General features: G+C 32.3%; 1 pseudogene; it reads right to left on the bottom strand.

The window, feature by feature from the left end:
• Positions 1-4,347: 4,347 nt before the first annotated feature.
• LOC149251654 (1-aminocyclopropane-1-carboxylate synthase 7-like) lies at positions 4,348-20,274 on the bottom strand (annotated as a pseudogene).
• Between the last annotated feature and the right edge of the window lie 1,129 nt (positions 20,275-21,403).

Here is a 21,403-nt window from a genome sequence, read left to right as displayed (position 1 = left end):
AGTTGCAAAAATGGAAATAGTGAGAGTAGTGTTGTCCATAGCAGCACAAAACAAATGGAAAGTTTACCAAATGGACGTGAAGTCAGCATTCCTAAATGGAGTGTTAATGGAAGAGGTTTACATTGAGCAACCTCTAGGCTATGAGAAGAAAGGCCAAGAACACAAAGTATGCAGATTGAAGAAAGCTCTTTATGGGCTGAAGCAAGCACCAAGAGCATGGTATAGTAGGATAGATTCTTATCTACTGGAAAAAGGATTTGAGAAATGTGAAGGAGAACCCACCCTCTACATCAAAGAAAAGGATGGTAAAATTTTAATTGTGTGTTATATGTTGATGATGTTATTTTTACAGGTAATGATGACTACCTCATTGAAAATTTCAAAACAGTCATGAAAGAAGAATTTGAAATGACTGACATGGATTTGCTGAGATACTTCTTAGGAATAGAAGTAGATCAAAATGAAAATGGAATTTTTATTTCGCAAGAAAAATATGTAAATGAAGCGTTGACAAGATTTAACATGCATGATAGCAAGGCAGCAATCACTCCCAGAGTGATGGGATTAAAACTCAACAAAGAGGACAGAAGCAAGGATTTTGATCCTAGCTTGTATAAGAGATAGTTGGCAGCCTTATGTATTTAACTGCAACTAGGCCAGATATAATGTTTGCTATTATTTTAATTTCCAGATTCATGGAGAGGCCAAAGGAAGCACGTTGGCAGGCAGCAAAAAGAATTTTGAGGTATGTTAAAGGTACAAAAAGATTTGGCATTTTATATACTACTTCAGAATGTTTAGATTTAATTGGATACACTGATAGCGATTGGGCTAGAAGTGTAGATGATCGGAAAAGCACATCCAGTTATGTTTTTCACATGGGTTCAGGAGCTATTTCATGGGCTTCTAAGAAACAGCCTATTGTAGCACTGTTTACAGTAGAGGCTGAATATGTGGCAGCTACAGCAGCAGCATGTCAAGCAGTTTGGATGAGAAGAATGTTAAGAAGCTTAGGCCAAGAACAGGCAAAAGGAACAATGATTTTTTGTGGCAATAGCTCAGCTATTGCATTATCAAAGAATTCAGTGTTTCATAAGAGAACGAAACACATTGACACAAGGTTTCACTACATCAGAGAATTGGTAAGCAATGGAGAAATTATTTTACAACATTGCAGAACTCAGGAATAGGTAGCAGACATTCTGACAAAGCCATTGGATCAGAAGAGCTTTGAATTTTTGAGGAAGTGTTTGGGTATGACTGAACGCCCAGCAGTTGAAATTAAAGGGGAGTGTTGAAATATTAATTTCACATGCGCATTTATTTCTACAAAACAGCTGACGAAAACCACCAGACCTTATCAGACCGCTTTTCATGAAAAGTGGTTTTCCTCCAAACGCGTCCAATGCAATTAGAACCTGCCACAAGTCAATTGTACTTTCAGCAAAACAACTTTCTATCGGGACGTAACATTCGTTCTGTTTGGGCGAGCGATGATCGTTGGATTGGAGTGAAGTCATTTCGCTGTCGATTGAAGTCAAAGATGCATACATGACTAACCATGGAGTTCGCGTGAAATTTTTGGTTGACCGCCGTTTATCTCAGTAAAATAATTAACGCACTTTATTTGGGTTGGTAAAGTTTTTTAATTTTAATGTTTTTTATTGTTACGGAAGTATGGGGGTAGAAAACGTATGTAAGTTTTTTATTTGAATGCATATGCATTGTATGCGATATATATATATATATTTTTGTGTGTTGACTTTTTGTATTGCAAGAAAACATACGCACAGCAGTGCGAAACTAGAGCAGCTCGCAAATGAACAACAATGCGAAGCAAACAAAACCAGAGCAGGGGTTAATTTTTCTGTGCAGGGATTTTGAAATGTGCAGCAGCACATATAAAGGTTGTATTGGTGGCAACAATGCGAAGCAAACAAAACCAGAGCAGGGGTTAATTTTTCTGTGCAGGGATTTTGAAATGTGCAGCAGCACATATAAAGGTTGTATTGGTGGATATGTAATGTAACAAGCGCAGAAGCGTGAAGAAGGGAAGCAAGTTTTTTTTTGAAACCAGAAGTGTGTAAATGGTGTGAGTAAAGAAATGTTTTTTCACCGCACAGTGAATGTAATGTAAGAAATTTTTTTACAACATATGTAAGAATTGTCATTACAGCAGTATATGTAAAAGTTCTTTTTAGAGAAGTGAATGTAAAAGAGATTTTTACACACAGTATTTTAAATCTCAGGAGGAGACAGAGTAATGTTTTCTGTTGTTGAAATGTTCTTTTTTGGTGAATCCCTCTGAGAGAAAGAGGATGAATTTTGTATGAGGCATTCTATTTTAATGAATACAAGGCTTTTGTGGGTGTATGTAATACTCTGTTCTCAAAAATCAGTTATAGCTTCCCTGTGCTAAGATCATGTGGCAAAACAGAGCATTGTCTCTGTGTTCAGTTAATTTATTTTTGGCATTTCATCAAAAAAATTCCCAACAAAGATGTAGGGAAAATAACTCCAGTGTCAGAGTAACAACTTGTCTCTGAAAACCAACCAAACATTATGAATACCCATTATCGATTTTGTAGCAAGGACAGTTATTCAACAAAAGTTATCCATCGCTATTCACGATATTGATAAGTAACGAAACCAATGTAGAAAATTAGGAAACTAAATGTGATTATTACCTCAGGAATGACCACTGCCAATCGTTGTTGTTCTTCACAAATTTATGGTGACGAAGATTCGAAAATGTTAGAGTAGACACAAATGAATTGCAATGGTCAACTAATAAACATGAGAAAATATCATACTTTTGATCATTTTGTTTGGGAGAGAGGTATTAGAGAGATTACCATTTGTGAGTGATGCACCTGCCATGGAAGGTGGTCTATCAGACTGAAGGATGGATGCCACATCTGAAGTGTCATGGCAGATACGTTTCCTTCTAGGAAGAAATTGCAGAGTCCGAGTTAGGATTATAAATCCAAGATATGTCCACAGTCGGAATCGACCTGGGGTTGAAGGATCATTTCGAAGAATACTCAACCGGCTGCTGTCGTGTACAGTCCATGTTTTCGGCATCAAAGATTAACTTATTTTCTGCTTTTTCTCCAGCGCCCAAAAGAGCAGAGTTTCAGTCCTCAGGTAGACTGCAAAACAGACGTTCTCCAGCATCTTCAATCCATCTTTACTATGCAGATTTCCATCAAAATCCACAAACGCCACGCTGAAAATGCCAGACTTGTAATTTTTCATGGCCTCCAAATGAACTTCTGATGCGTCCAGGGGAATAGCGAATCTATCAAGAACCGCCATCGTCCGCAAGTTTCTAGCCAGTCACAATTGGAACATGTCGGTGTATTTCAAATCAATGGATGATTATAATTCAATTGTCTAACAAAAGATCGAAGGGTGCACAACCGCCATCGTCCGCAAGTTTCTAGCCCATCACAATTCGTACATGTCGGTGTATCTCAAATAAATGGATGATTATAATTCAATGGTCTAACAAAAGATAGAAGGGTGCAAAACCGGCATCCTCCGCAAGTTTCTAGACAGTCACAATTGGCACATGTCGGGTGTATCTCAAATCAATGGATGATTATAATTCAATTGTCTAACAAAAGATCGAAAAGTGCACAGTGAAGATAGGTAGGTAGGCAGTAGGGGAATTCCTCTCTCAAAGAAATACCTTACGGCTTAACTATTAGCTATGAAGATTCCTTATTACATTATCATCTCGATGTTTAATTTGTTAACATGTTTGGTAACAAAATCATATGTTAATACTCCAATTTATCAATACCACATTAAAAATACTAAATTATTTTATATTTTTATATTATTAAAATTTAATTAAAAATCCTAAAAACTTAATTATTTTAAAAATAAATCTTCACATACTGATAAAAATATTTTAAATTATAAATATTAATAATTAATTTGAAATTCAGAATAAATATACGCTGGACATAATTGTAAGCCCCCACAAACATAATTAATGCCATAGTGAAGATTATATGTCCATTGCATTGTAGTATAACAACAATTGGTTTTGGACATGCTTATACTACTTTTTCACAGGTACAGTGATTGAGATGCAAATTTCAACCCTCCGATTTTCAATTGAGAGTAATTGGAGATGTTTCTTATAATATATAAAGGATATTTAATTGAAAACATTTCTTTTAGTATATACAAAGAATATAAATCATTCCATGACCATATCAATTATAGTCGTATCACGTACCCATCACACATAGACTACCTTTCAATAATAAGGCAGGTCATCAATAAAGATTTAGGCTTCTACTTCGAACTGTCCTGTAGTTTATTTGAATGAAATCATAAACTCCAACTGATGAACTGATAGGCTTCTTCCGCCGTCAACAACCCATCGCCAGCATCAACGGCATTTTCGTTAGCTTCATCTGTATTCAGTTGTTTTAAGTTTTTTCTGATATGCCCTCCCATCATCATAGAGCTCATTCGATCTCCTGCTCTCCATAAAACGCTGAATCCGATTCAGTGACTCTTTCACAGTATGATCGGTCATGTTGGCAAAACAGAACCTAAACCACCCAGGTTCACTACAGTGGCAAGAAGAACCAGGAGAAACATTCAATCCAATCTCTTTTGCATTATCTTCCACAGCCTAATCTCTCCTTCTTCATTATGGGATTGCAGAAGATGTCTGAGATCCGCCCAACAGAACAAACCGGTGTTGCTAGTCAAACAATTGATGCCAGCCACAAGAAGTCCAGAAACGAACATTTGGTGTCTCTTTCGTAGCCTTTTACTATTCTCTGCTAAATATTTTCTTACAATTTCCGTATCAGATAGCATTGAAGCAATCAGGTGTTGTGTCTGTGAAGAAACCAACGAAAAACTGGACATTCTGCGAGCGGCAGTAACCACTGTATCGTTGTAAGAGTAAATGACGCCGACTCGGAAGGCCGGTAGTCCTAGGTCTTTCGACAAACTGTAAACAATATGAACACGCTTGCTCTGATAAATTTTATTAGTGGCCAAAATTTCTGCAATACTTGTGAACTTCTTTGGTGATGAAAATACTGATCCCGAATAGATCTCGTCGCAGACAAGATGAATGTTCTTCTCAGACACAAGAGCAAGCAGCTTTCTTAGAATGATAGCGTCCATAATTGTTTCTAATGGATTTGAAGGATTTGTGATTAAAGGACCCTTCACATGTATATTTCGAGCCCTGACTTTCTGATAGGCCACTTCAAGTGCAGGTATAGTTATCTGAAAATCGTCATGGCTGCTGCAGTGTACGGGTATGAGCTCCACCCCTGTGGGCCATCTCAGATCTCTATCAAAACTGCATTAACAAAAGACTCATTCAATTGCAACTTCATTTGAGAAGCAGCGGTTAACTATGTGATTATATATTTAGATTAAAACATAGTTACCCAATTGAATTCAAATTTTGAGAAGCAAAAGTTAACTCTGTGATCATATATTTAGATTAAAACGTAGTTACCAAATTAGAATTCCAATTCCAATATGAATTCAATTTAATTAATTGTCTAGAATTCAATCCTGAACTAATTCTAGAGTGCAATTATTCAAATTGAAGAATATATTATATTTTTCAATATTTAAAAAAAAAATTGAAATATAGAAAATATTTTCTGATTAATCATATTGTAAAGATTAGGTTGACCTAATTCTTACAATGTGATTAATTTCAAAAACTGTTTTCTACATTATAGATTAAAAGTTTTAGATCTAACAAAATTGAAATAAAATAATATAATATTGAAAATTTTAAAAACTTTTTAGAAATTATTTCTAATAATAAATGTTGCAAATAAAATGATATATTCTAACAGAGTGTATAATTATATCTTATTAAATTATAAATTAAAATGATATATTTTAACAAAGTACATAATTTTATATAAAAAACAGATTATAGATTATGAAAAATTTTATACTCATTCATATACCTAACTATACCATAGATTATATGGTTCCCACTATAAACTTGGTACAAATTCCACATTACAGTAATTCCAGATTGTAATCCACATTTATATTATAATGAATAAAATATATAAAACTCTTAATCACTATCACTTATTTCTAAAACTAGATTATATTGTGCTTTGTAACAACCATTAACAATATCTTCTATTATTTTTAATTATCTGTTTATATAATCAAATCAGCTTTTGTTTTATTTTATAATATAAAATATTAATATTGTAATTTCTTATTTATTCAAATTTCTAATAAAAATACAGTACTATTATAATCCATAAGTTGTTACCAAATTATTTAACACAGAAAACCTGTTACCAAATTATTTAACACAGAAAACCTTTCACAGTATATGCCATGTCATGGATCCTAAATTCTGTTTCAAAAGTCGGTGGCGCTAGGAATTCATTTTATTTTATTGTGAAGCTCGGGATTCGTCCGTAACGAATTTGGAACTGTCATATTAAAGCGCGAACCGATTCGAATACCTGATTTTTCAAATTGTTTTTATCAGTACGACCGAATTTAGTAATTATGGATTAAAATATTGTAATTAACAAGAGCATACCATATTATGAAATTCGAGCACATACAGATTGACAGTTACTATCGTCATTTCTTCATCAGGCAGTAGCCTATTTCGCGGGAACAGTTAGCAGCCTATTTCTTCCGGACAGTAATTAGTAGTTAAAAATTATATTGGAATTTAGCATCAGCTCCAGTTATATTTTAAAATATTTTTGAAATTTGCAACTTACTTTGGTTATCTGTAATTTAGTTTAGTTCAGTTGATAGGTGGGCAGAAGTAAGGTGAAATTTTAGATTTCAATTAAACTCATGCTCGACAGTCCCATCCATTCTGAAATAAAAAAATTGACTTCAATTAACCTGACCCTTATTCTGGAATATTTTTGAAATCCTCACTTCTCTAAAGTTCATAGTGTAGTCAGTAAGTTAGTTTCCTTCCTTAACATCGACCTACCAGCTTTTTAGAAGGACAAGAGTGAGTAAAAAAATTCTCTTTACTCCTCTCTCTCATATTCTCTATCTACCATATGAGAGATATGAGGAAGGGAACGTCCATTAGCTCACAAAGCTTAGCATTATTTAAGTCGTTACTTATTACTTATTATGCCTATAAGTGTCTTTCCTATTGGATTTGGGCATTTTAATAATTTTCTTAATTAATCTTTTTGATTGGATGGCTTAAATTGAAAGATGCCAGTATATTCTCGTGGTTGCCACTATATCAATGGATAGAATTCACACCACTAACTTACTTGCATGTCTAAATCATATGTTTAAAGCATACTTAAATTAGTTTTTTACAAAGAGTGATTAAAAATTTATCATACCATTTGTTAGTCGCCACCTGTTATGATTAAGACGAAGTGGAAAGATTAAAAATGGTTGTGAAACGTACGAATTGCCATCACCATCAGCGTCATTTACCTTAGGAACACCAATAGTTTCAATTCCGCCTAGACATCACTCACTGTTTCAATTCTCCTATACGAAACGTGGCCAGAGGGATGTAAGACATTGATTTAGCTTGGCAATCACTAACAGTTTCAATTTCATATAGCCATCACTTGCCGTTTCAATTGGCCTCCTCCATGCAGATAACCCGAAGCGGAGTCTAGCGCTTGCTCTTATATTAATCGTCGTCAGTTTGATAATTATTATTGGAATTGTTGAAGGATTACTGGAATGCGAGCGCTGATTACTCTAAAGATTTGAAGGGCTTCTCTCAGCTTCTATCTGGTAAAAAAGGTGACAAATCTTTCATAGCCTTCCTTTTCTCTACCTGCTATTTTTTCAGGTTTCAACATTGGAGAAACCCTTTCTTAGTGATTGTGTTTTTAATTGTTTCCATCCTCTCCCGTCTGTCTCTAATAATTTGGTGTAGTTGGTGTATAATTGAATTATTTCCTAAATTCTGATGTTAAATTTCATTACATGAAGGAAATAAGGAATCCAAGAGTTTGTGAAATGAAGTAGCTATGGAGAAGGTACGGAGAATCAAGTATGATCGAAGGATTCATAATGGATAGACAATAAGAGCTGCCAGCTCATCTTACAGGTATCTACACATTTTCCTTCCGCGATATTTTTCCACTTTGATTCAAATGAGATGACTAGCTTGTAGAAAAAAGAAGGGAATTGATTTTGTATAAATTTTCCATGATATGACTAACCCGTAGAAAAAAGAAGGTTCTGGTCATTTTTTTTTAAATTCTCTCCCAAAATTTTTAATGGTTTAATAATTTGGTATTTAATTTCCATGGGCAACAAATAATGGTGTTTATAGAAAAGGCCACGATTTCTATTAACTCTGTGTTTTTCTATTACGAAGCATGAAAATGAAATAATATATAACCATCGGATCTTTCAGATCGATGGATAGTAATGGTGAAAGAGTGTGGAGTTAATTCGCGGGGAATGGTTTTGCAACAGTAAAAGTGGTATTTCGAGCGCCCTCAAATCCTTGAGCGGTATTGAAGGGTGAGCACCCAATGCCACTCATCAAGCAACACATAGCAATGAGGAGGAGAGAGGAAACCGCTTTTTAGGTGGTTAATCCTCGAGCTACTAGTCCACCCGAAATCCCTTACGGTTGTGGTTTGTCGTGCAAGTTGGTTGATCCGACCAGTGAAAACCATCGAATAAAGCGCCAGATCAAGGTCCAAGATCTAAGCGCAAATCACATTAGAGTGAGGTCAAGAATATAGGAAAATGGCCTATTTAAAAAAGTCGATATATGAGTTTCCGTGTAAAGACAGAGTATGGCAGAGAATAAACCTATATGCAGATTCCAGCCCAAAGATAGGATGATGGTGAGGAGTTGGAGAATGACCGAGTTTGGTCGAGGGTGCTCTGCAATGTAGAAGAGGAGGGTTGTTCCAGGAAGAAGCTTAGACTATCCAGAGAACAATGTGCTATTTTGGAAGAAAGCTTTAAAAAGAACAGGGTGCCCGAACGTGTAAGTTTCTATACACAGTGTTCACTTATAGGTTATTGCTCTATCATTTGTGTTTCATCATGCTTTTGGCCGATGTAACTTCTTCTTCTTCCACAGAAGGAAAAGCATGCATTGGCCTTACAGTTGAATCTCCACCATCGACAAGTTGAGGTGTGGTTCCAAAATAGACAAGCAAGGTTAGCTCCAGTCCTTTATTGATTCATTGTATTTTGCATGTCGAAATTCATATGGAAAGTTCCATTTTGGAATCAACAACTACATAATTTGGCCTGTAACTATGAAGAATGACTTGAAAATCAATTGTTGTGCAAATTTATAGTTCGGAAAACTTTTGATCCAATGGAGATCCTATTGTGTTGACAGTTTTATTGACTCATTTCTGTTATAGGTTAATTAAATGTTATGAATTTGTTTCAAGACGAAGCTTAAGAAAACGGAAATGGACTGCGAGCTTCTGAAGAGATATAATGAGGCACTTACAGACGAGAACAAAAAACTTCGCATAGAGCTGGAAAAACTGAAAGCTTTAAAAATGTTGCCACCTCTCAGGCCTGTGTCAACCGTTACCATGTGCCCCTCCTGTGAAAGAGTTTTAATGGTTGACAATAGTAGCCACTTGACTTTGGCGAAATCTGGGTCTATGTTTTTACGCAGCTCTTTTCGGCAATGAATTGTCGAGTATTGATCAGAGTTTCTTTACCCGTAGTCATTGTTTAGCAATGGTGGACACCGTCTCTTTGTCAAACATTTTAGGTTTTCTCTAAAGGTTCACTTTATGAAACATTTAGGGTTTCAGTATATTTTTTATTAATTGACTTCGGTTTAGAAAGCGCTCAAGTCTCTGTTAATTTATTGAATGAGATGAGGCATCTTGATAAACCAAGGAATGTATAGCTGTACAGAGTGGGAGTCTATGAAATAAACATTGTATGTAAAATTCAAATGTTTATGTGAGATCATCTCTTTCTCCGAACCTTCTTGTGTTTATGAATTTTCTCCTTTTTTTATTATCAATCTAAACATGTATAATAATCATTTTCATTTATTATTATTTTTAATAAAATACGATGACAATCTCTATTCATGCTCATAGTAAAAGTCAAAGTCATCATTATCGCTAAAAGCAGTACTTATTGACTAGTCAATGATGCATATTAATGCCTACTTAATAACTATCTATAACACGATTTTTTCTTTCAAGGTTTCACGTTTGAGTTATATAACATAGGCAGGACACATGAAAATATTGTTATTATAAAATGATTTAATAAATAAAAGACCTTTTTAGGTTATTTTATCATTATTTTAAAAATGTTATAAAATTATAATTTTATTAGTCATTGTTAATTTTTTTAAAATTTATTAATTTTATTAATCATTGTTTAGTTTGAACAATACAACATATTTCTATTGATGATCTTAAACCTGTTTAAAAAACATAAATTTTTTGTAAGCCCGGAACACTCATCTAGAGACACTTACATTGTGAGTTTCTCTTTAGTGCCCCTGGTTCTAGCCCTCAAGTCCCAACACTTATACATGTAGTTTTGTGCTTTTTAAAAATGTTTACAGTGTGAGCTTTACTCTTTGGTGCCCCTGGTTCTAGCAACAGAACAGTTGAAGAAAGAAACCCTGAAGAAAAACTAAAAGCACAGAGGAAACACTGAAGAATCAATTAAAGTCAATTTAAAGGGACAAACAAAGAAGTGTGGTTTCAGTATATGGGAACAGTTGGATCTTATAGATCAACAACGTGATGACAAAGAGCGAGAACCGTCGATCTCATAGATCGATGGTCATCGTATGGTGAAGGAGCGCAGGAGTTAACGCAGGGAAAAGTCAGGTTTATAACCTTAGGCGGTATTTTGGGCAAGGACTAGATGGTAAGTGGTTTGAGTATTGATCAAACAATTCCATACGTATCACGAAGCGTGGCAAAGAGTTGGAGTGGGGAAACCGCTTTATCGGGCAGTTAACCCCTGTGTGTGTGGTCAACCCGAAACCAATGTGAAACGTTGGATATTTCGGGAGAAGATCAACGACAGATAAGTAATGCGACATACAAAAGAGCAGACCTGAAATCACATTATTGCATATCGGATGCGATAGACGTCTTTGTTAACAAAACCTGCAAAGAATCGCGATTGTGATAAGCTAAAAGGTGAATCTCGAAAAGTGTGCCAAGGTTGTACCAAGGCAGAAAAGGTGTGGTAAGCGTATATTTCCTTTGTAAATGGTTTATTAAGAAAATAGTGCCGATAGAAGGTTTGTGTGCTAAATATATATGTAACCAAGGTTTAAAGAGGAAAAGGTTATATATGTGCGGCTAAAGGGTTAGCGAAGGTTTTTTAAAGGTTAATGAGAGGGTTTTAGTCCCGAGAGGAAGGATTTGAAAGCAAGGCTTTAATAAAGTATTTTTCCCATGCTTATTTTAGTGTTTGTAGTATTTGTATTTGGGTTCACCAATGTTGGGTTTATAATATTAGTCCCATACTTGAATGTCATATTTTGACAAAGATTGTCTCACCATGAAAATAAAACATGTTTATTTTAGTATTTGCAATATTTATATTTGGGTTTATGAATGTTGGGTTTATAATATTAGTCACTTGGGCTTAATATTGTTCCCTTAGGTTCATAATCCCTTAGGGTTTTAGTACTTCTCCCTTCGATTTATTATTCATTTGGTTTATACTATCAAAATTTGGGTTATTTTATTCCCTTAGGTTTATAATATAAATCGTAGCCAAACATGGTGAACCATGTTTGAATGTCACATTGTGACAAGGATTGTCTCACCATCAAAATAAACTATGTTTATTTTAGTGTTTGTAGTATTGATATTTGTCTTTACTCAATGTGAAGTTTATAATATTAGTCCCATGGGTTTAATATTATTCCCTTGTGTTTTAGTATCAATCCATTGGGTTTATTATTCATTTGGGTTTATAATATCAGTCCCTTGGGTTTATTATTCCCTTTGGTTGATAATATAAATCATGGTGAACCATTGTCAATCATACTCAAACATCATCAACCATGGTTGATTGTCACATTGTGACAAGAATTGTCTTACTGTCAAAATAAGCCATGTTTATTTTAGTATTTATATTTGGGTTTACCAATGTTGGTTTTATAATATTAGTCCCTTGGTTGAACGTCGCATTTTGACAAAGATTGACTCACCATGAAAATAAACCATGTCTATTTCAGTGTTTGTAGTGTTTATATTTGGGTTTAACAATGTTGGGTTTATAATATTAGTCCCATGGGTTTAACATTCCCTTGGGTTCATAATCCCTTGGGGTTTTAGTATTAATCACTTAGTTTTATTATTCCTTTGGGTTTATAATAGCAATGCCTTGGGTTTATTATTCCCTTAGGTTTATAATATCGATCATGGTCAACCATTGTCAGTCATAGACAACCATGGCCAACCACGGTTGAATGTCACATTGTGACAAGGATTCTCTCACCATAAAAATAAACCATGTTTATTTTAGTCTTTCTAATATTTATATCAAGGTTTACCAATTTTGGGTTTATAATATTAGTCCCTTGGGTTGAAAATTTTTCCCTTCGATTCATAATCTCTTGGGGTTTTAGTATTAATCCTTTGGGTTTATTATTGACTTTGGTTTATAATATCAACCATCGTAATCTTTATGTTTCTCTTGTGTTTGTAATATCAATTCCTTGTGCTTCTTTATCCCTTAGCTTTTTAATATTTATCCGTTGGGTTCACTAATTCCTTAGGTTTTTAATATTAAAGAGTGGGGTTTATTAGTTCCTTAGGTTTATAAAATTAGTCCTTTTTGTTTAATATTATTCCCATTGGTTCATAATCCCTTAGCATTTTAGTATTAAACCCTTAGGTAATAATAAACAAGAGGGACTAATATTATAAACCCAATGCATACAAAACCTAAGATAAATGTTAAAAACACTAAAGCCTAAGAACAACAATAATAATTAATAATACTAATAATATTATGAGTTTATATTATTATAATAAAATTCATATAATAATCATAAATATATAAATATATAAGAATATAATTGCTATTATTTGTATAGTTATTAATTATCATAAATAAATAATTGGTCTTTATTGTTATTATTATAATAATATATTATTGTAATATTATTATAATATTATAATCAGATATTATTATCGGAGCCTTTTACACTATCGGGAGCGTTACATTGCTCCTTTATGTTAAAACCCCGGGACATCAATATTTATCGAAATACATGAATAAAAGAAAAGAACCTACTCCGAACCCATGGCCGGACTTCAAAAATAATACACCGGCACTTATAATTATTGTCGGGTTTGCTCTCGGTCCATCGCAAGTCTGTTGTGCCACTTCTCCAACCCCCGATAAGCAATCACTCTGATCTCTGATTGCCGATTGGCGCTTTATCGCTATCAGCATATCAACGTATCACATATCCACTCTCTCTGCACTTCACCTCTATGATTGGCGATCAGCGATTAGATCATGACCATCAATCAAAATCTCGATCTGACGGTCCACACTTAATTGCGTGATTACGATCGTGTTGATTCAAAGGTCCGTTCTGCCACTTCAATGCACCGATCTGATCAGTCCCACGGACCCGATAAGGGTATAAGTTCTCGTCGAGAGGACCTGATGGTGTTATGTGGCGTAGTTAATAAGTTTTGAGATCAAAATTGCATTATTGCGTATCAGATGTGATAGAGGTCTTTGTTAAAAAAACCCGCAGAGAATCGCGATTGCGATAAGCAAAAAGGTAAATCTCAAAAAGCGTTCCAAGGCCGTACCAAGCTGGAAAACGTGTGGTAAGCGTATATTTCTTTTGTGAATGGTTTATTAAGAAAATAGCGTCGATAGAAGGTTTATGCACTAAATATATATGTAACCAAGGGTTAAAGAGGAAAATGTTATATATGTGAGGCTAAAGGGTTAGCAAAGGTTTTATAAAGGTTAATGAGAGGGTTTTAGTCTCGATAGGAAGGATTTGAAAGCAAGGCTTTAATAAAGTATTTTTCCCTTGGGTTTAGTAATTCCCAATGGTTTATAATATCAAATTATTGGTTTTCTTCATTCTTCAACTTTTTAATATTAATAATTTCTTGGGTTCATAATCGCTTGAGGTTTTAGTGGTAATCCCTTGGGTTTATTATTCCTTTGGGCTTATTATATCAATCCCTTGGGTTCATTATTTCCTTGGGTTTATATTATAAAATAAACAATGTTTATTTTAGTGTTTGTAGTATTTATATTTGGGTTTACCAATGTTGGGTTTATAATATTAGTCCCATGCTTAAATGTCACATTTTGACAAAGATTGTCTCACCATCAAAATAAAACATGTTAATTTTAGTATTTGTAATATTTATATTTGGGTTTACGAATATTGGGTTTATAATATTAGTCCCTTGAGCCTTAATATTGTTCCCTTGGGTTCATAATCCCTTGGGGTTTTAATACTTCTCCCTTCGATTTATTATTCACTTGGTTTATACTTTCAAAATTTGGGTTATTTTAGTCCCTTAGGTTTATAATATAAATCGTAGCCAAACACGGTGAACCAAATTTGAATGTCGCATTGTGACAAGGATTGTCTCACCATCAAAATAAACTATGTTTATTTTAGTGTTTGTAGTGTTGATATTTGCCTTTACTCAATGTGAAGTTTATAATATTAGTCCCATGGGTTTAATATTATTCCCTTGGGTTCATAATCCCTTGGGTTTATTATTCATTTGGGTTTATAATATCAATCCCATTGGTTTATTATTCCCTTTGGTTGATAATATAAATCATGGTAAACCATTGTCAATCATAGTCAAACATCGTCAACCATGGTTGATGTGGCATTGTGACAAGAATAGTCTCACCATCAAAATAAATCATGTTTATTTTAGTATTTGTAGTATTTATATTTGGGTTTACCAATGTTGGTCTTATAATATTAGTCCCTTGGTTGAATGTCGCATTTTGACAAAGATTGACTCACCATGAAAATAAACCATGTTTATTTTAGTGTTTATATTTGGGTTTAACAATGTTGGGTTTATAATATTAGTCCCATCGGTTTAATATTATTCCCTTGGGTTCATAATCCCTTGGGGTTTTTATATTAATCACTTAATTTTATTATTCCCTGGGGTTTATAATATCAATGCCTTAGTTTTATTATTCTCTTAGGTTTATAATATCGATCATGGTCAACCACTGTCAATCATAGACAACCATGGCCAACCATGGTTGAATGTCACATTGTGACAAGGATTCTCTCACCATGAAAATAAACCATGTTTATTTTAGACTTTCTAATATTTATATTTGGGTTTACCAATGTTGGGTTTATAATATTAGTCCCTTGGATTTAACATTATTTCCTTTGGTTCATAATCCCTTGGGGTTTCAGTATTAATCCTTTGGGTTTATTATTAACTTGGGTTTATAATATCAATCACTGTCATCTTTATGTTTCTCTTGTGTTTGTAATATCAATTCCTTCTGATTCTTGATCCCTCAGGTTTTTAATATTTATCCGTTGGGTTCACTAATTCCTTAGGTTTGTAATATTAAAGAGTTGGGTTTATTAGTTCCTTGAATTTATAATATTAGTCATTTTTGTTTAATATTATTCCCATTGGTTCATAATCCCTTGGGATTTTAGTATTAAACCTTTAGGTAATAATAAACAAAAGGGACTAATCTTATAAACCCAATGTATACAAACCTTAAGATAAATATTAAAAATACTAAAGCATAATAATAATAATAATATGAGTTTATATTATTATAATAAAATTCATATAATAATAATAAATATATAAATATATAAGAATAGAGTTGCTATTATGTTTGTAGTTATTAATTATCATAAATAATTAATTGGACTTTATTGTTATTATAATAATAATATATTATTGTAATATTGATTATATTATTATTATAATAATAATTATATTTGTATATTATTATAATAATATAATAATATACTAATAATATAATAATATTATAATATTATAATCATATATTATTATTGGAGCCTTTTACACTATTGAGAGCATTACATTGCTCCTTTACATTAAAACCCCGGGACATAAAAAAATAATACACCAGCACCTATAATTAGCACCAGGTCCGCTCTCGGTCCATCGCAAGTCCGTTGCGCCACTTCTCTGACCCCCGATAAGCAATCGCTCCAATCTTCGATCGTCGATTGCCGCTTTATCGCTATTAGCGTATCGGCATATCGCATATCCACTGTCTTCGTGCTTTACCTTTGCGATTAGCGATCAACGATTAGATCGCGATCGTCAATCCGAATCTCGATCTGACAGTCCACACTTAATCGCGTGATCGCAATCACACTGATTCAAAGGTCCATTCCCTTCCACTTCAATGCGCCGATCCGATCAGTCCTACGGACCAGATAAGGATAGAGGTTCCTTTTTAGTGGACCCGATGGTGTTATGTGGCGTAGTTAATAAGTTTTGAGATCTGAAATCGCATTATTGCATATCAGATGCGATAGAGGTCTTTGTTAACAAAACCCACAAAGAATCACAATTGCAATAATCGAAAAGGTAAATCTTGAAAAGCATGCCAAGGTTGTACCAAGGCGAAAAAGGTGTGGTAAGCGTATAATTCCTTTGTAAATGGTTTGTTAAGAAAATAACATCGATAGAAGGTTTATGCGCTAAATATATATGTAACCAAGGTTTAAAGAGGAAAAGGTTGTATATGTGTGGCTAAAGGGTTAGCAAAGGTTTTATAAATGTTAATGAGAGGGTTTTAGTCCTGATAGGAAGGATTTGAAAGCAAGGCTTTAATAAAGTATTTTTCTCATGGGTTTATTAATTCCCAATGGTTTATAATATCAAATTATTGGTTTTCTTTATTCTTCAACTTTTTAATATTAATAATTCCTTGGGTTCATAATCCTTTGAGGTTTTAGTGTTAATCTCTTGGGTTTATTATTCCTTTGGGTTTATTATATCAATCCCTTGGGTTCATTATTCCCTTGGGTTTATATTATAAAATAAACCATGTTTATTTTAGTGTTTGTAGTATTTATATTTGGGTTTACCAATGTTGGGTTTATAATATTAGTCCCATGCTTGAATGTCACGTTTTGAAAAAGATTGTCTCACCATGAAAATAAGACATGTTTATTTTAGTGTTTGTAATATTTATTTTTGTGTTTACGAATATTGGGTTTATCATACTAGTCGCTTGGGCTTAATATTATTCCCTTGGGTTTTAGTACTGCTCTCTTCAGTATATTATTCATTTAGGTTTATAATATTAAAATTTGGGTTATTTTATTCCCTTAGGTTTATAATATAAATCGTAGCCAAACATGGTGAACCATGTTTGAATGTCGCATTGTGACAAGGATTGTCTCACCATCAAAATAAACTATGTTTATTTTAGTGTTTGTAGTATTGATATTTTCCTTTACTCGATGTGAAGTTTATAATATTAGCCCCATGGGTTTAATATTATTCCCTTCAGTTCATAATCCCTTGGGTTTATTATTCATTTGGGTTTATAATATCAATCCCTTGGGTTTATTATTCCCTTTGGTTGATAATATAAATCATGGTAAACCATTTTTAATCTTAGCCAAACATCATCAACCATGGTTGAATGTCGCATTGTGACAAAAATTGTCTCACTGTCAAAATAAACCATGTTTATTTTAGTATTTATATTTGGGTTTACCAATGTTGGTTTTATAATATTAGTCCCTTGGTTGAATGTCACATTTTGACAAAGATTGACTCACCATGAAAATAAACCATGTTTATTTCAGTGCTTGTAGTGTTTATATTTGGGTTTAACAATGTTGGGTTTATAATATTAGTCCCATGGGTTTAATATTATTCCCTTAGGTTTATAATATCGATCATGGTCAACCACTGTCAATCATAGACAACCATGGCCAACCATGGTTGAATGTCACATTGTGACAAGGATTCTCTCATCATGAAAATAAACCATGTTTATTTTAGTCTTTCTAATATTTATATTAGGGTTTACCAATGTTGGGTTTATAATATTATTCTTTCTATTTAATATTTTTCACGTTGGTTCATAATCCCTTGGGATTTTAGTATTAAACCCTTAGGTAATAATAAAAAAAAAAGACTAATATTATAAACCCACTGTATACAAAACCCTAAGATAAGTATTAAAAATACTAAAGCCTAATAATAATGTGAGGTTATATTATTATAATAAAATTCATATAATAATCATAAATATATAAATATATAAGAATGTAATTGCTGTTATTTGTATAGTTATTAATTATCATAAATAAATAATATATTATTGTAATATTGATTATATTATTATTATAATAATAATTATATTTGTATATTATTATAATAATATAATATTATTATGAATTATTATTATTATTATTATTATATTATGTAATATAATTGTTATTATTATTTTTATAATTTTATATTATTATATAATTTTAATAACATAATGATAATCTAATATTATTATGAGTTATTTTTATTATTAATTAATATATGTTAGGTGTTTATATTATTATTATAATATTAATATAATACTTATATAATAATATATATAAATAATTTGGTTGTTAATATTTTTATACTTATTGATAATCCTATATAATTATTTATATAGTTATTAATAATCCTAAATACCAATAATAATTAACGCAATGTATACAAACTGTAAGATAAATATTAAAAATACTAAAGCCTAAAAAGAATAATAATAATAATTAATAATACTAATATTATTATCACTTTATGTTATTATAATAGCATTAATATAATAATCATAAATATATAAGAATATAGTTGCTATTATTTGTATAATTATTAATTATCATAAATAATAAATACTTGGTCTTTATTGTTTTTATTATAATAATATTAATAATAATAATAATATTATGATAATAATTATATTTGTATATTATTATAATAATATAATAATAATATAATATTATTATAATATTATTATTATTATTATTATTATTATTATTATTATTATAATACAATATAATTGTTATTATTTTTTTTATAATTTTATATTATTATATTATTTTAATAATATAATGATAATATATTTTTATGAGCTATTCTTCATTAATATATATATTAGGAGTTTATATTATTATTATAATATTTATATAATAATATATATAAATAATATGGTTGTTAATATTTATATAGTTATTAATAATCTTAAATCTGATTGATAATATTTATATAGTTATTAATAATATTAATAATCTTAAATATCCTATATAAGTCTATATTGGAAAATGTGGTTGTATATATATTTCATATAGACTTATGGGAGTTTATCAATCACATTGATAAATGTGGTTGTACTGATTAATAATATATAAAAATGAATTTACCCTAGATTAGGTCACGCAACTTGGCGTTACTAAAACCATTATTCATTAACATTACTCCTATAGAAATGAGTTTACCCCAGGCAGTATGGCGTTGGTACTAGGAAGGCTTCTCCAGGATCAGCTAGACAGAATGTCAACAACTCGTGGGCTGCAGTTGCTCCTGCCCTGAGAACAATTCTATCTCTTTCAAACTTCGCTTTTCTTCCTCCAACTTCTTCCACAAGCATCGCAATTGCCTGCGTCAACCATTTCTCATTTTCAGTAATCTTTAATCCCATCCAAACACACTTAAATAAAGTCCAGTGCATCTTTTGGTTTATAATTACCGGTAAAGAATATTCAAGTTGTTACACAACATGTCAAGTATGTCAGTTGCAATTTTCTACCTTTCTACAGTCAGGGAGGCCATGTTAATCTTGATAAAGAGCCATTTGCTTAAACCTTGACAAGCCCTCCTCGGCACAAATCGATGCCATTGGATGCGGAAGTAGCCAGCTTTCCAGCAACTCGGATTACAGCTGCAAGTAATTTCAAATATGGTAAGTAAGTATCATTCAATTCGAAGCACAATTAATTTTTGGGGGCACACATGTGTGTGAGAAATGATAGAATATGAACAGATATGTTATGTAATCTACCTGATTCTCTGCCAAACGCATTTCGATCATCCCAGAAGGGTTGTTTATTGGATGGTAGGGATTAGCATCATACTCCTTCCAGCCGTCAAAATAAGGAGAGTCCTCTCCATGGACTTTAAACTTTGCCAACGATGAAAGGCAGGCTTCTCTTGCAGGCAATAGCTTAGCACCTTCTTGTTGCTGCTGCATTGTTGGGCCATCCATCGATATCGCCATATAGGAATCCTATCTTGAAGTTGAAGCAATTGACGTGCTTATGTATATGGAGACCTTAGCTTTATAGAACTTCCTTGAGGTACCCCTAAATCCTCACTTATGATAACTGCAGGACACTCACGATCATTTATAACAATGACATAAGAGCTTCTGAAAATACTATTGGAATTAAATGTTGGGGTCCAATCACGTAGTTTTCAGTTTACTTTTTCACTTACTATTTTCTCTACTTTCCATGATGTACGCCGCACACCATTCCAAAAACTGGAATAATTCTTACACCTAGACAATGGATCTTTGCAAAGAAGCCACTTTTCCTTTAAGGATAACTTAAACAGATTCTGGAAATAATAAAAAGAAAAGTTCTAGATTGATTATATATCAACCGCTATTTTACTATTGATTATATCTCAACTGCTATTTTACAATTTATATATATTTTTGCATGGATTTTGGGAGTATTGATTACTATTTATCTCTATTACACTATTTTTTTAAGAAGTGGGAAACTTGTTTTAATGGTTTCAGTATTTTCTGGAGCTTTGGAATTGTATGGGAATGTTTTTTTAATAGAGAACTATAATGGGAGCTAGAGAAAGTTAGTAGAGCTTTGAAGACCCTATTTTTTTTGGAGTTCAAGGGTTCCTTAGAATTAAGGAATACAAAATATGTAGAGAAATATGCTAAACTGCCCACAAAACATGAGTCTATATTAAAACCCTAAAAAAAAAACACAAACAAACACACATTCTTAACACAAATTTATTTAAATTTTATACATATAAATAAATCCCAAATCATTTTATTTCAGATCACCTGCTTGTATTATATACAAATCTCAGACTATCGCATTCATACATAACCCAACATAATTGTAATCAAGCCAAACATGCCTATCATGCTTGGGATTCCCACTCCACTATCCTAAAAAATTTCAAATTCCTAACCCTAAAATAACATGAGAAAACTCCACTCAAAATAATACATAGAAAAATAATTAAATCTAAATCTAAATAAACAAACAGAAGCAGAAACGTCTATAACAGAAGCCGGTTTTCGTTAAAAGGAAAAAAAAAAAAAACAAAAAACCTTCACATTTTTCTGTTCGCGAAATAAAATTATTAAAAAA

The sequence above is a fragment of the Pinus tabuliformis genome, chromosome 7, assembly GCF_031772625.1.
Source record: "Pinus tabuliformis cultivar Carrire ecotype Pingquan chromosome 7, CPIR1, whole genome shotgun sequence".
Lineage (NCBI taxonomy): Eukaryota > Viridiplantae > Streptophyta > Pinopsida > Pinales > Pinaceae > Pinus > Pinus tabuliformis.
Note: the sequence above shows the minus strand (reverse complement) of the source record. Positions and strands in the feature narration are given on the sequence as shown.